General features: G+C 38.7%; 1 protein-coding gene across 6 annotated transcripts in view; it reads left to right on the forward strand.

Moving 5' to 3' along the window:
• LOC138751513 (transcription factor Sp4-like) overlaps positions 1-15525 on the forward strand; it is a 118588-nt gene that overhangs the window by 2701 nt on the left and 100362 nt on the right. The gene's annotated exons all lie outside the window — the stretch shown is intronic.

Raw genomic sequence — 15525 nt, forward strand, 5'->3', positions numbered from 1 at the left:
GAAATAATTATAATTCAGGTAATTTTTGAAGTAAACTCAATGTATAAATACATATATGTTAAGTAACGGTTGTGGGAAATTTAGAATGAAACTGCTTGGCATTCTTAAAAACCTAAATTTTAAAGTATGGCAGATGCCAGAAACAAAAACCGGGGTTAAAAAATGGAGAGCAGCCATTTTTTTTTAAAGTTTTTTGAAGTTTTGATATTAAGTGCCAAAAATCTTTCCATATACAGTAATAAAGACTTGAACGCTGAGTCATATCTAGAATGAAACAAGTGCTGCTTTGGTATTCTTTGAGCTACAAATTACAACTTTGTGTTTGAATTTAAATTTTAAGTTGTAGCAGATGTTTTGCAGACAAAGTGTTGGCAAAAAAAGGCCTCTTCAGGGGTGTTTTCACGTGGGTTTTTCCACATTTGGAGTTTGCCTGCTCTGATTAAATTGAGCAAAAACTACAAACTATAGACAGACAAAAGTTAATGATTAGACATGAGCTGTTTAAAGGTGGATTGGCTTCAACAAAACTCCTTTTGAGACCTGAAAAGCAGAAGAATATATATCTACATTTTAGTGGCAGTATTTATTTTCAATGCATTAAATTGTGTTGATAAAGAAAATATATTTTGTCTTGCATTAAATGTTTGTGAATTGATTTATTTTCAAATGAATTTTTTAAAATCAATTTTTTATTTTACACACCACACAAAAGTGGAATCAAAGCTGTAAAACCAAGTGTCAGCCATCCAGATAACTTATTCTTTATTTAATAATGATCTCATCTGATATGTGTGCTTCCACCAATGAAAATGACGTATGCTTTCGATGACGTATTGTTTCCAACATTAAGTAATCTGCAGATTACAATTTTACAGTGGCCGAATGAGAGAAGTAAATTAATTATCTTATTTGAAGTACAGTTTGCTTTGTGAATTGTCAAACTTTCCTGCCCCAAACAGAAAAGGGACCTTTAGACCAAGTCTTAAATATTTGAAAGCTCTTTTAAATTTAAATTTTATTTTATTGAGTTTTGTGTAATTTATTGTATTTGTAGGAAAATGTTGAATGAAAGTTGGCATCTTAGCTTTTTTTTAAATTAAGAAATGTGACCAGATAAAATTTGCCGCAAGATTATTTTGGCCACTCCTGGGTAATCTCTACTGTTTTGAGCTAATTTCTAATCGTGTCTAATGTTTGACCTGTTGCACTGCTGCACTGTTACGTTCCAACTACAACCATACTTCTTTTTGACTGACTAATCTTCAAATTACTGGTTAAGGCATTCTGACACAATAGCCTTAATTCCAAATGTGTTTCTGAAAGTTTAGCTCTGTTTGGACAGTGTATAACTGGATTATCATCCTGTTTTAACAATGTTGAATGTTAAGAAAGAAAAAGACTCAATGTTCTTTGACTGCCAAAAGATGGTTAAGAAGAAGCATCTATGTGTTGTGGCCTGTTTATTATATGTGTATTTAATTCAGAATGGTTCAATGAAGCCTGTGAATCAGGAGGCATATTACAAAACTGCACATGCAAAATTTTTATCCTTAAATTTTTGAGGACAATAATCTCTGATTAAAACATTTTGAAATGTACAATTTATAAATTATTTGATGGCATGAGAATTTTAATTGTTGACCACAGATCATGTCTGATGGGACAACTAGTGGATCCTTGTGTACAGGAAAATTTTTGAATTTACTTAAGATAGTCAAATTATAATTCCCTTTCATTCATCTTACAACTGTATTTGGAAAGATACATAAACGATATGCCTGGAGAAGCAAGAAGGAGTTATTCGGCCCTTTGTGACTGCTCCATCGTTTACTAATCTTTTTACTCCACCTGATTCCAACTCTCTAAATCTTGATTCACCTATCACTTAACAGGTCCTCCCTTGTCTCCTTCCCTTCTCACTTCTTTATACTGTCTTTCTCCCTTTACACTCAGTCATGAAGCCCTTTTATAGTGAAATTTAATGTATTGTAAAGACAGGTGTCCTCTGCCTTTAGGACGCTCTACTTGCCTGCGTAAAAGGTCCATAGATGGATTGGCTGGTTCAACTCGATCCAGGTTCCCTCTGCCAGAGGTGTAGTGTCAGAGGTGGAGTGTAAAAGGATTGCCTCTGAAGCGGCTCCATAGGGCAGGGCTGATGACGTGACGATAACATCATCAGCCCACGACCCAAGAGCATGAATTTTAAAGCACCTATTGGTGAACAAGGAGATTCTGATGCGCAGAAGATCTGTCTGAGTTCTAAAACTGCTCAAATAGATCTCTACTAACACACATATCTGTTCCTCAGTCGCCTTTGTTGTGTATGTCACGGTTTCACTCCCCAGCGCATATGTTCCACGTCACAGTGGCAGGCGGCGCTACTGCTTTACACACCCTGCCTCCTTCACCTTCAGAAGCCGTCTCTGGAATCTCCCTGCATAAAAGGACCACATGATCTGCCTTTTCCATCCTCTGCATAAAAGGTAAATTTGCCTTTTTTTTTAGTGTGAGCAGTCAATAATGCAGTTTTTCTGCATAAAAACCCTTATGGTCTGTCTTTCAATCTGTCTTGAATATACATAGCAATTTAGCTTCTACAGCTCTCCAAAGACTCTCCTCCCAATGAAGAAATGCTTTTTCTCAGTCCTGAATAGCCAATCTCTTATTTGGTTCTTGATGCCTTAAACATGAGAGCATCAGCTATTTGTCAACCTGAAGAATTGTGTACAATTTAATGAGATTTTCTCGTATTCCTTATATCTTAAGAGCATGGGCCCAGTCTTCATAAGACATTCCCTCTCAGGAGCTGAAGTGAAAACAATGGTCTTAATACTCAGAAGATCAGTGGTAATGATTCAAGTTGAAGTAAAGGAAGATGGGTGGAGAGAAATAAAAATGCCAACTGAGAGAAGAATGTAGCTAATCTGGCTTCAGGAAGTATAAATGGAGGGGAAATTAAATAATGTGGGGTACTGCACTTACTAAAAATTTAAAATATAAGAGAATGTGGTAAAGCCTAAGAATGAGAAAATCAAGCTGAAATTGACCAATCCTGAAGCACATTGAAAAGTCTGGTTATCGGAATTCATTGTTGAATTTTGAGCATTGTAGCATGCCTCGATGCTGTGCTGTTCTACAGAGTTGATCAGGTTTGTTGGAGGAGAGGCACAAGACTGCAGTTGCTGGAATCTGAAGCAAACCAATCACAGTTCTGATGCAGGATATTAAGTGGAAATGTTAGTTCTTCTAGCAGCTTGTTTTGTGTTTCAAAGGCGGTAAGGTCAGACTGAGATAGAAGGTTTAAGTGACAGATGACTGAAATTCAGGATTACTCTTGTGGAATGGTAAAGCATTTACACAATCTCCATTTGCTTTCCCCAATGTAGAAGAGACTGTATCACAAACATTGAATGCAGTACACTAAATTTGGAGAAGTCATGGTGAATTGCTGCTTCACTTGTAGGGCCCTCAGTGTGAATGGTAGGAAAGGAAGCAGTAATAGGGCACATGCCATGTGGAAAGATACCTCCAGAATGTTGAAATTAGGAGGGAGGGGAAGATGTATCTGATCTCTTCCCCCCGCCCCCCTCCAGGAATGCAGATGAGGTTTGAATGGATGGACAAAATCAGCCTTATTTCCAACACCATTGAGTACTTGGATGGTATCACCATTTGCGACAAAGCATCCATTTTGTTTTATCATCTTGGGTATCTCTAAGATGGTAAAATATTGATACCAGATAAAAATGGATGCTTTGCCATGCATGGAGAATTTGGGGCTGATGACCAGATGCTTGAAAGAAATTGGACCAAGAGAGATTCTGCACTAATACAGAACCTTTGGCTGCATTGGTACAGCAGTCCGCGCCATTCATTACCTACTTATTTGCAATCATCATATTCTCATTTTCTAATCTTCCTATATTCTGATAACATTCCTCCCACATTCTAACATTTGTCTACACACAAGGGAGAATTAACAGTAGTCACTGAACTAACTAACCCACACATCTTTGGAATGTGTAAGGAAATCAGAGCAGCTGGAGGAAATCACATGATCACAGGGAGGCCAAACTCCACTGATAGAACCGGAAGTCAGCATTAAACCTGATTCTCTGGCGCTGTGAAGTAGCAGTTCTACCGGATGTGCCACTGTTAAGTTGTGTTCTCTTTCTTAAAATGTACTTCTGATCAGGAATGGTTAGGCCTGCTCAGTATTTTTTTTATTGATGTCTGCATGGCACTTAGTGCTGTATTTTTGCTTTGATGTTGGCGTTTTTAAAAAAAAAGGTTGTTTGAAATATCTCTAGTGTAAAGTGTCATGTTTTACCTCTTCCCAGTTATCACAGATTTTGTTTTCAATCCAGCAGCTCAGGAAGATGCCATTTACTCTTAGTGTTAATTCCTCAATTGGACTATCCAATTAATACACTCTGTTCTTTTCTTATTATTCCTTTTTTTTTTAAATTGCAACTTGTTCAATTCCTACTTGAATAACCAAGCCTTTCCACCCCAGAACACTGGCATCTCACCTACAATATGGAAAATTGCTTGGTTATGTCTTGTTAAAAGAACAGATCTGATTCTGCTGATTTATCTTGAAAACCTTTGAGAAACACTTGCTCCTTAATGATATATTTACTGTTGCTGAGTTTAGATTATACCAGACCCCATCACATTTTGTTTAAACACTAGCCCAACAGCTCAACTCCAAAGGTATGTCAAGAGTAATTGCTGTTGAAATGAAGACAGCATTTGACCGTGAGCGCTATCTGAAAAGAGTAAAATCACAGAAATGTTGGAGGAACTCAGCTAGTCTTGCAGTCTCCATAGGAGATAAAGATGTATTACTGACATTTTGTGCCTGAGTCCTCCTTCAAGGTATATACTACCACAAAAGTGGCAGATAATGAACATTCCTATTGATGTATTCTGACCATCTACTTCTGATGTTCAATGCATTACCATTGCAAAGACCCCACCATCGATTTCCTGACAATCGGCATTGACCAGAAACCCAAACAGACCAAGTACAAATAATGTGTCCAAAGTGAGAGGTCAACTCACATCTGTTTCTGACACTAATCTTTCCACCATATCCAACACACAAAAAGGAATGTGATTGACTGCTCTACTTGTCTAGATGCATGAAGATCAAACAACCCTCAGGAAGATCAAAACCATTCAGGACACTACTGCACTATAGCTCTCCTGATTTCTACCAGTAAAATGCAGGATAAATTTTTGCCCAGACTGTTTCAACCTCTACCCTCAAGAACGACCTAGAAACAGAGTGGTCAAAACTCAAGTTTTGTTGGCACAGCTTGCTTATTTCCCAAAACATCTCTATTAACAACATTTGGAGTTCCATTGATTAAAAAGTCTTATGAACATCTCAAGACATCATCAGAGCTTTACACACTCCAGGTGTTTATATTTCCACCACTCCCTTTACATTTGTGCCATTTGATTCTTTATTCTTCAGCTATGATGGAACAGCAAACGAGGTGATATGGACCAAAAAAACAAGAAACAAAAAAAAAAACCTGGTGCTTCATTGGTGGGAATGTACAAGTGTTCCTTCAAACAGAATCAGGATTTACTGACCTGAACAAGTCATGAAATTCTGTCTTTTGCTGCAGCATCGTAGTGTAAACAAAATTATTATAACCATCTTGTGACATTACTAAAAAAAAAATGTCAATAATAATGCAAGAAAAGTAAGGCAGTGCCTTTGGTTCATTGATTATTCAGAAGCTCATGGCAGCGGGGAAAAAGCTGCCCTTGTGCTGCTGAGTGCTTGTCCTCCGGCTCCTGTACTTTTTCCCTGATGGTAGCAGAGTGAAGAGGGCGTGGCCTGGGTGGTGGAGTCTTTGAGGAGATAGGCTTTTTTTTTAAGACCGACTCATGTAGATGTCCTCAATAGAATGAAGTCTGGTGCCAGTGAAGTCACAAGCTGAGTTAACCCTCTGGTATTACAAAAGATCAAGACGGGACAATTTTTAATACATTCTGGGGAACTTCCATTCAAATTAGTTGGTGATAAATCCCACAAGAGTGAGTGATACTGGATGCTTGAAATAAAATGTAGCAGTATGTGAGCATTATTGGAGGGAGAAGACTTGTTGGAGTAATTTTAGTGTTTTTATTGGAAAGGGGAGTGATGGATCAGGATCGAGAATTCTAAATTTGTATCAGGTCAGTTTTGCAAGGCTACGATCTCATTCCATAAAAGTGAACTGGAAATGGCTACTAGAAACTGAGAAGCATTTAAGAAGATTATTGAGGATTCCTCTGTCAGTCCTTCATAATCACTTGTTCCTTCCTAAAATCAGGCATGTCCATTATCGGAGTAAAGAGAATTGCGATGGCATAAGAGAGGTACTGACCAAAGTAGATTGGATGAGGGCCCTAGCATGAATGACAGCAAGGCAGCAATGAATGGATTTTATGTGAGAAATGAGGAAGGTGCAGAATAAATATATACCAAAAAAAAGGAAATATTTGACAAAAAAAATGTGAAGCACGGAAGTCTGCAGATACTGTAATTGTAAAAACACAGAAATACAAGAGGAACTCAGCAAGTATTATAGTGTCCATATGAGGTAAAGATATATTCCTGCTGATATGGGCCTAAGCCCTTCCTCAAGGTATGAGTAAAAATCATGCGTGGGTCTACATTAAAAGGCCGATGGAAAGGGAGGGGAAGAAGTACAGACCAACAGACAAGAGGTGTTAATTGGATATGACAAGAAGGTTGGAGAGAGGAAAGGTGAGAATTGATTAAGGGAGATGGGGTTTAGGTTCTGGTGTTTGAATCCCGCACTGACTGTAAGGAGTTTGTATGTCTCCCTGCGGCTGTGGGTTTTCCCTGGAGGCTCTGGTTTCCTCCCACTGTTCTAAATGTTCTGGGGATATGGGTTAATTGGGTGTAAATTGAGCGGCATGGACTTGTGGGCTGAAATGGCCTGTTACTGTGCTGTATATCTAAATTTAAAATTTTATTGAAAAATTTAATTAAAAGAAATTAAAATGTGATGTTAATGCCCTCCTATTGGAGGGTGCTCAATGGAATATGAGCTGTTGTGCCTCCAATTTGTGGGTTGTCTCAGTCTGGCAGTGCATAAGACCATGGGAATTGGGTGGGAAATTGAAATGGGTAGCCACTGGGAGATCCATACTATTGCAGCGGACAGAGGTGAGGTGCTCAACAAATTGATTTCCCAGTCTGTATCCAACCTCTCTGATTATAGAGGAGTCCACAATGGGAGTATTGGATACAGTGGATGACCTCTGCAGATTCACAAGCGAAGTGTTGCTTCGTTTGGAGTTCCAAATGGTGATGAGGGAGATTGTGTGGGTGCAAGTGGAGCACTTCCTACAGACATAGGGGTAGGTGACAAGGGGGCAATTGGTGTGAAAGGGGAGATGGGAGGAGAAGGGAATATGTGTCTGATGGTGAGATCCCATATTGGGTGGCATAAATTTCAGAGGATGATGGATGTGGAGGCTGATGGGGTCATAGGTGAGAACTAGGGGAATCTTGTCCTTGATGTGCATGGGAGAGGAGGGTGCAATAGCATGGGTCTCCACTGGTTACCCGTTTCAATTCCCCACCCTGTTCGCTTGCCGACATGTCTGTCCATGGTCTTGTGCACTGTCAGACTGAGACAACCCACAAATTGGAGGAACAGTACTTCCTATTCAGTCTGGTCACCCTCCTTCAAGATGGCGTTTACTTTCATTATCTTAATGTTTCTGTTTATGGTCTCTCAATTGCATCCTTCAGAATCACTGTTTGATGTACTTTGCCTCTGGCAAAAATTGTTTTTGGGGTAGATAGGATGTTGATATTATTTTATTAAAGAATAATTTTCTGGATCTGATTTAATTCAACCTAAGGAGCTCCCCAACCTCACAAAGCATCAAAAATAGCTCACAATAGAGAATATAGTAATTTTCATTTAAAAATTTTGATTGTCACTGTAACGAGTTAGAGATGTAGACGTCTATTATCAGGATGCCCCTTGGAAGTCTGCCACCATTAAATATATGAATAATACTTGTAAATCCTAATGAATGGATGCATCTGATGGTGGCTGTATTATGTCCAGCTATACTGCTAAAGCTAGCAGAGTAAGTAATCATCAACCTTGTGGCAATTAGTCAATAAAGGTACAGTAAAATCCCCATTATCCAGCACTCAAATAATTGGCAAAAAAAATGGAGGAAATAGAAAAATAAATTTTAATATAAATAAAGTTTTTAAATAAAAGTTTAAAATTGTACAAGTAAATATTCTCCAAAGCAAAACACAACCTTTGGGAGCAAACATTCAGCCAGTGAAGCTCCCCAGTCAATACAACAGCAGCTGTTGTATTCGAATAAAATAGTGGCGCTCACGATGAAGACCAAGTCGACACCACTGGGTCGACTCTGCCAAAGTGTCTTCCTACCCTTAGTAAGAGTTTTGTCTTTATTAGAATTAAGTATTTTAGTAAAGCTTCATCTGTAAATATGGGGGGGGGGGGGGGTCGCGAAATTATTATGGCGGCACTGTTAGCGTAGCTGCTAGTGCAGTGCTGTTACAGTGCTCGTTAATGGGTTTGAATGTAAAGGAAGGTGCTTTGAGGGCCTGTCTGGGACACTGGCGTGGACATTAATTATGATGGCAGCACACTTAGACTAGCGGCTAGCGCAACACTGTTACAGTGCTAGTGGCCAGGGTTTGAATTTAAATGTAAGTTGTGGGAATTGCTTGATTAAAGTGAACTTTACAGAATTAAAGTCGACAATACTGATTTATTCCCCCCACCCCCCAATAACTTAACATTTTGCATTGTCTTTTAAACTATGTATTCGTAATGTGTTTTAGTGAGGTATTCTAAGAGTCTTAATCAACTAGAAAATTGCCATATCCAATATCTGCGATCCCCGCAGGTGTCAGATAATGGTGGCTTTTACTATACATTATTGAAGATGTTAAGGCTGCCTTGTAGATGAATAGTTTTCATTGTTCTTTTCATAGTGCAAAAAGAAAATCTAAAAGGATGAAGTGTGATCCACCAAAAAGCTGTAACTGATTGAAAGCAACTTACTGTTGTTATCTTCTACTTCAGAGAGGAGTAAGGAAACATTCCAGCCTGACTATTACATAATTTGCCAGTAACCTCCACAGAATAGCAAAGCAACGCCCAAAATGAGTCCAATATGGTCGGCTTATGCAGCATCCCTGTGCACTAGATGAGAATAGAATATTAAAACCCTCTTTCATAAAGCTGCAAATGATGAAATTTTAATTAAAAAAAAAAATTTAGACATGCAGCGTGTTAACAGGCCATTTCGGCCCATGAGTCCTTGCCACCCAATTACACCCAATTAACCTACAACCCCTGGTACATTTCAAAAGAATAAATTGAAAAGAAAGTCATCTAAAAGACATTTCAGATGTTGCAGCGGAGGCTACATTTGTCATCTTGAGTTTATGGAGGTCGTTATTTGAGTAGCAACAATGATGAAGGAACAGGAAACTCACAAGTCCTTGGTCTTTTAAATTCAGACTACTACCTTTTATTTCATCAAAACTGTACAATAAAACATGAAGGGTATGCTAACATCAGCAGGCCATGCCATAAACAGCTATTGAACCCCAGTAAAATCTTGACTACTAATAAATTGCATTAAAATGCAGTCCTGATGGTAATTTTTATAAGGGAACAGTTACAATATAAATGAATATTCATGAAACAATGAGAACTATTAGTGTCTGCACTGGAAAAATACAGGAATATTCAACATAATTTGGTTGAAAGATTGTCTGGTTCATCTTGGTTACACTGTGACACTGATTATCAAATCTTGTTAGCAAACCCAGAGATTATGCACAGAAATTCAAATGGTTCAAGCTTTCAGAAAGCTTTTTAGATTATGTTGGAGCAAAGACATTGAAGATTTATTCTGCATTGCAGTGAGGTGTGCATCAAAAAATAGCTACATTATTGCTGGTGGTTGGGGCAGGAAGCAGACAAATCTTTCTGCTATTCTTGTGTTTCTCTTTGATAGGATTTATTTGTGAGGAAATTTCCAATTCTGAAAAGGTAGTCTTGGAGATTTTGAGAACAAACAGAGGGTTGGGTGATAGGGTGGAATGGTATACTATCATTTTGGATGGAGTTACTGGACATAATGATTAAGGAATAAAATATCTTAGAATCTCCCTTTCTCACTCACCCAATTAGCTGAATGTTGGATTTGGCAATCCGGTGTGTTAGGGAGTGCAAAACATTTGATCCTTTTGCCTGCTGCTCTGTTTTTGTTTTTGATAATCTGGGCATTACTAGGCAAGCCAAACATTTATTGCCTCTACTCAAATGACTTCAAGAAGATGGTGGTAAGTTGCTGTTTTGAACCACTTCAAATTTGCTAGTGAAGCTATTGTGACAGATGATGATATGTTTTGTATTGTATATAGATATGTTTTAAAGCAGATAAATTGTGACAGGTTTTTTTAGTGTAGATCACAAAAAGATGCAAACACTTCAACACAGATCTCATTTGAAGTGCCAGAGCTCTGCTCAAGCTAGACTGTCCAGGCTCCGAGTGCAAGACTTCATAAGTAGGTGTTAATTGGATATGCTGTGGAATAATGTTTTGCAAAGCTAACAGATGAATGCTCTCAAAGATTAGGTCGGATGCCACAGTCTATCTGAATGCAGTTTGCTATTCTAGGAAGGTAATGTGGTTTTGCAAGTAGAGAGTCAAACAGGCTTTTCTCAGAGAGAGAGAGAGAGAGAGAGAAATTCAGTTCTACAATTTTACAGTTCAGCAACAGCAGTTTGGACTGGAACAGGACAAGCTGGCAAGCTTGTGGAAAAACCCCATTTTGAAGACTGGTTGTGAGTTCTTAGTTCAGCCTGGTCAAAGCCCTTGTGGTCCATACAAGAGGAGATGGCTAGCTGTATAATGTTTCACTTGAAATAAGAGAAACATAAAGGAACTATGTGAAGACATGAAAGAAAGAGGCCATCTTCTGGAAAACCCTGATGGGGCAAATTTCTTCGGCAAGACACTGAAGGAATCAGTTTGTGTCCAATGAGGAACAAATTTCTCTGAAAATGTCAAGCTTCCTGAGCGGTAACCATTTACCCTTCGAGCACCAAAGCCTGGTGAAGTTCATAAATGTTAAATTCTGTGCACAGTATAAGAATTGCCTGCTACCAGTGAACTTGGAGGAATGAAAGGTGAGATTGGACTGTGAATTGAAGAACTTTTCTGAACTTACACACACATTACATACACATGTGCTTAGAATTAGAAGGTAATTAAGTTAGGTTAAGTTAGTTAATAGTAATAAGTTAAAGTTTAATTCTGTTTTCATGTTTAATAAAAAGTAACTTTTGTTTAAGTAACCATTTGTCTTGGTGAATTTCTATTGTTGCAGGGTTTTGGTGTCCTCTGGGCTCATAACACTATTCTCACAGTGTGTTGGTTAGCAGGTTTTAGGATCTATAACAAGCAATAAATGGTTCCATTTGAAAGCGTGTGCATCTTGCAAGAGAACCTGCAGATGACTGTTTCCCATGTTCCTGAAGTCCATATCCTTCTTGGTTGAGGTCCTAGGTTTGGGAGTTGCCATTGGAATATCTGGAGGAGCACCAAGTCATCAGCTGAGGGAAGATGACAGGTATTCTGTGAATGTATAGAGTGGTGGGTCAGATGCTAATTAAATATGCTAGTTTGTTTGGTTGCTGTAGAAGCTAGCCTCATCCAGGCCAGTGAGAGTACTCAATCACTATCCTAATTTGTGCTTTGTAGATAGCTGAAAGAGTTTACTGTATCACTTGTAACAGGAAGTTTTTGATCAGTGGTGAATACCAGGATTTAGACTATGGTGCTACTACCATTGTTTGAGAATTGGGATGTTCTTGGATGTGCCATTCACTGATTAATTATCTGGCACTTTCATGACCCCCAATACATTGTTTGTCAGATTAGTTTACAATTTTAAATGAGATGAAATAAAGTGAATTAATTATCTTCAGCTATAAATGAGGATGCTTCTTCAAAGTTGGTGAGTCACTTTTTACAGAGAGGACAGTTCTGGATGAACTCTGGATCATTCAGGAGACAGAGTGGGTGATAGAAGCTATAAGGAGACAGTCACACCCAAGAGGCGAGAGATGGGTGACTGGTAAGAGAGGCAGTCAAAGCAGAACACTCCTGTGGTCGTACCCCTCAACAGTGTATATCGTTTTGAATACTGTTGGGGGAGGAGATAAGCAACCACAGCTCAGATGGGAAGAGGGAGGAAAGGAGAGCCATAGTGGTGGGGAATTTGATAATTGGAGGAACAGACATGTTCTATGAACAAGATAAAGGCTCCTAGATGCCAGTACCACCCAGGTGGCAGTCAAAGACATCTCAGATTGAGTCCACAGCATTCTCAGGTGAGAGGGTAAGCGGCCAGATGTCATGGTCCACATTGGAAAAAGGAGGAGGTCTTGAAGAGGAAATAGAGGGAGTTAAGAAGGTAGCTGAAAAGCAGGACTTCTAGGGTGGAAGTCTCTGAGGTGCTGCCTATGCCACGTGCCTGTGAGGGCAAGAATAGGACGTTATGGTAAATGTTGGTGCAGGGGGCAAGGGTTCAGTTTCCTGGATCATTATGATGACCTATACAAAAAGGATTGGATGTATCTGAACAGAAGGGTGACTAATATAGTGGTAGGCATGTTCACTAGAGGTGTTGGGGTACATTAAAGCTAGTTTGGCAGGGAATAGAAACTAGAATGAGGGGGCAGTGAATGGGACAGAAGGTGCATGGTAGATATGTTGTGTAGCAAGATGGTGAGGAAGGATATGCAGCCAATAAAGCAAAATTGCAAGCACAAGATTAAGGATTTAACTTGGGGTACTTTAGAAACAAAAATGAGAAGAATGATGAATACAGCACTGAAAGTCTTTTATTTAAATGCCCGCAAAATAATAAATAAATGTTGATGACCTCGTAGCGCAAGTGAAAGTTAGCAGGGAAGACATCCACTGAGTTGTGGCTGAAAGATGACCAAATAAACATTCATGGATATACAGGTGTACTGGAAGGACAGGGAGGTAGACAGAGGAGGTGGGGTTGAAAATCAAATTCAATCTTTGGAGAGTGGAGAAATTGGATCAGATGATATAGAATCACTATGGGTGGAATTGACAAACTGTAAGGGTAAAAAGACCCTGTGAGTTTTTTGAATATTTTATTTACAAATTTTAAACCATAACAGTAAATACATTTCATTCAGTTAAAAAAAAACTTTCAAAGATTATACATGTGGTACACCCCCCTCCCCTGACCCCTGATAAAATAAAGAAAATAGAAAAAGGACTGGAAAGTGTCAAAGGAATAAACTGTATATATTATAAAATTTAATACTGGGGGGTTACCAAGAAATTATGTCCTCAGAGAATCTGTTAAGCATTCATACCCACATTTTGCAAATATGAGTGCCATATTTTCCAAACTATGATATTTATTTCATAAACTAAATTATCTTCTCAAGTGGAATTCAGCTACGAAGTTCCTCATGCCATCTCTCCATCCCTAAGTCTGTATCCGATTTCCAAGTTGTTGCTAAGATTTCCTAGAACAGGGGTGGCCATCCTTTTAATTTTTAATCTTTAATTTAGACATATAGCATGGTAACAGGCCATTTCAGGCCTCGTGTACGTACCAGGAGTGTAGGTTAATTGGGTACCACGGGCACATAGGTTGAAATGGCCTGTTACTGTGCTGTATGTCTAAATTAAAAATAGTTAAGGAAGGAGAAGGGAAACCTCCATGCCCCCCCCCCCCGCCCCATGGTGAGAACAAACATTTTATAAATTTATTTGTTCATTCTCTAGGTTCTTCAGTTTCTTGTTGCATCAATACTTTTCCTGCAACTTGTATCACCTGCAATTTGTCTGACAAAGCTGTTGGATCCCAAAATGTTTACACCAACTTGTTGATCCTGTTTAATACTTGAAAAAAAAATTAGAAAATTCCAAAGCTTCCATCTTATTTACAAAGAATCGATCTTGATTCTCTCCCAGAAACACCTTGAGTGTAGCACTATGATGAAAAGAAAACTTGTATCCTTTCTTCCACAAAACTGATTTAGCTGGGTTAAACTCCTTTCTTCTTTCATAATTGCCATATTTAAGTCCACATAGAAAAAATACTTTCTTTTCAGCCACCATCAATGGGTCCTGATGTTTTTGAGCATTCTGGACAGCTACTCTCAATATTCTCTCTTTATCTCGATAACGCAGGCATCTTATCAAAACAGAATGTGGACCCTGTCCTGGCAATGGCTATTTTTATTGCCCTATGTGCTCTATCCAATTCAATTCCATTCAGAAAATTATCAGAACCCAAAACTTCTGGGATCCATTTTTGAAAATAATTGTACAGGATTAGAATCTTCAAAATCTTCTATCAACCCAACAATCTTCACATTATTTCTTCGGCTATAATTTTCTAATATATCAATTTTTTGCAAAAGTTCTTTCCTCTGCATATCCCATGCTATAGCTGAATCTTCCATTTTATTAACTGTGTCTTACATTGTTCCACCTCATCACGGTACTCTTGCATATTTTCTTCAACTTTCTGAACTTGTGCTTTGTCAATCACTTTAGTTTATCTTTTCATTTCCTCAATATTTTTAATCTCCTTTGACATTCAAATTGTGTATTAACGTCATGTCTTACAGATGGAAATTGCTTATCAATCTTCTCCCCCCCATTGTCTGCAATTGATTCATTAATATAAAAGTTTGTTCTTGTCTGTCCATACCTTGACCTCTAGCTTCAGGAATGTTTACCTGCATAGCTTTTATTCCATGTATTAGTTGAGCTTCTTCATCTCTACCTTTCTCTTCCTCTTGTCCCTCCAAATTCCTAGCTGTAGAAACGGGGACTTCTGAGTGTGCCTCCAACTCCACAGGAGGCAGGATCTGTGGGGCAGCGCTGCTGACAGCAGCTTAACTTGTTCCCCATAGAGTAGCAGATTGATCCGTTCTGCACATGTGTGAACTCTTGTACATGCGCGCTTGTTCCTGAAGTAGTTGTAGTTTGATAGATCTCTTCTGGACTACAGCGCCATCTTCTCTGGCTCCCCAGAGGGGTGGTGCTGGTGTCATTTGCACGCAAGCAGCTGCAGCTCTGGTTGCTCGAGGAGGAAGAGGTACTTCAGTCTGTAGCTTTGATGTCAAGGTAGACTCAACTTTCTCCATTTAATTTTCTTACTATTTTTCAACTATTTTCTTACTTGTCTGTGTCTTCCTCTTCATTGAAGCCATGATTTAAAACTTTTTAAAGTGCGGTATTAATTAGTTCTCCCAGAAGAGGTATATTTTCACATTCCTTACTCACGCCATTACATCACACCCCTTGACCCTGAATTGAGTTGTATTTAGGGCTCCAAACAGTAGCCAGGATTTGGCATGCAAACTACAGATGGAGAAGGTATGCAAAAAAGGGCAATGTTACAAATGG

Source organism: Narcine bancroftii, chromosome 1 (genome assembly GCF_036971445.1).
Source record: "Narcine bancroftii isolate sNarBan1 chromosome 1, sNarBan1.hap1, whole genome shotgun sequence".
NCBI lineage: Eukaryota > Metazoa > Chordata > Chondrichthyes > Torpediniformes > Narcinidae > Narcine > Narcine bancroftii.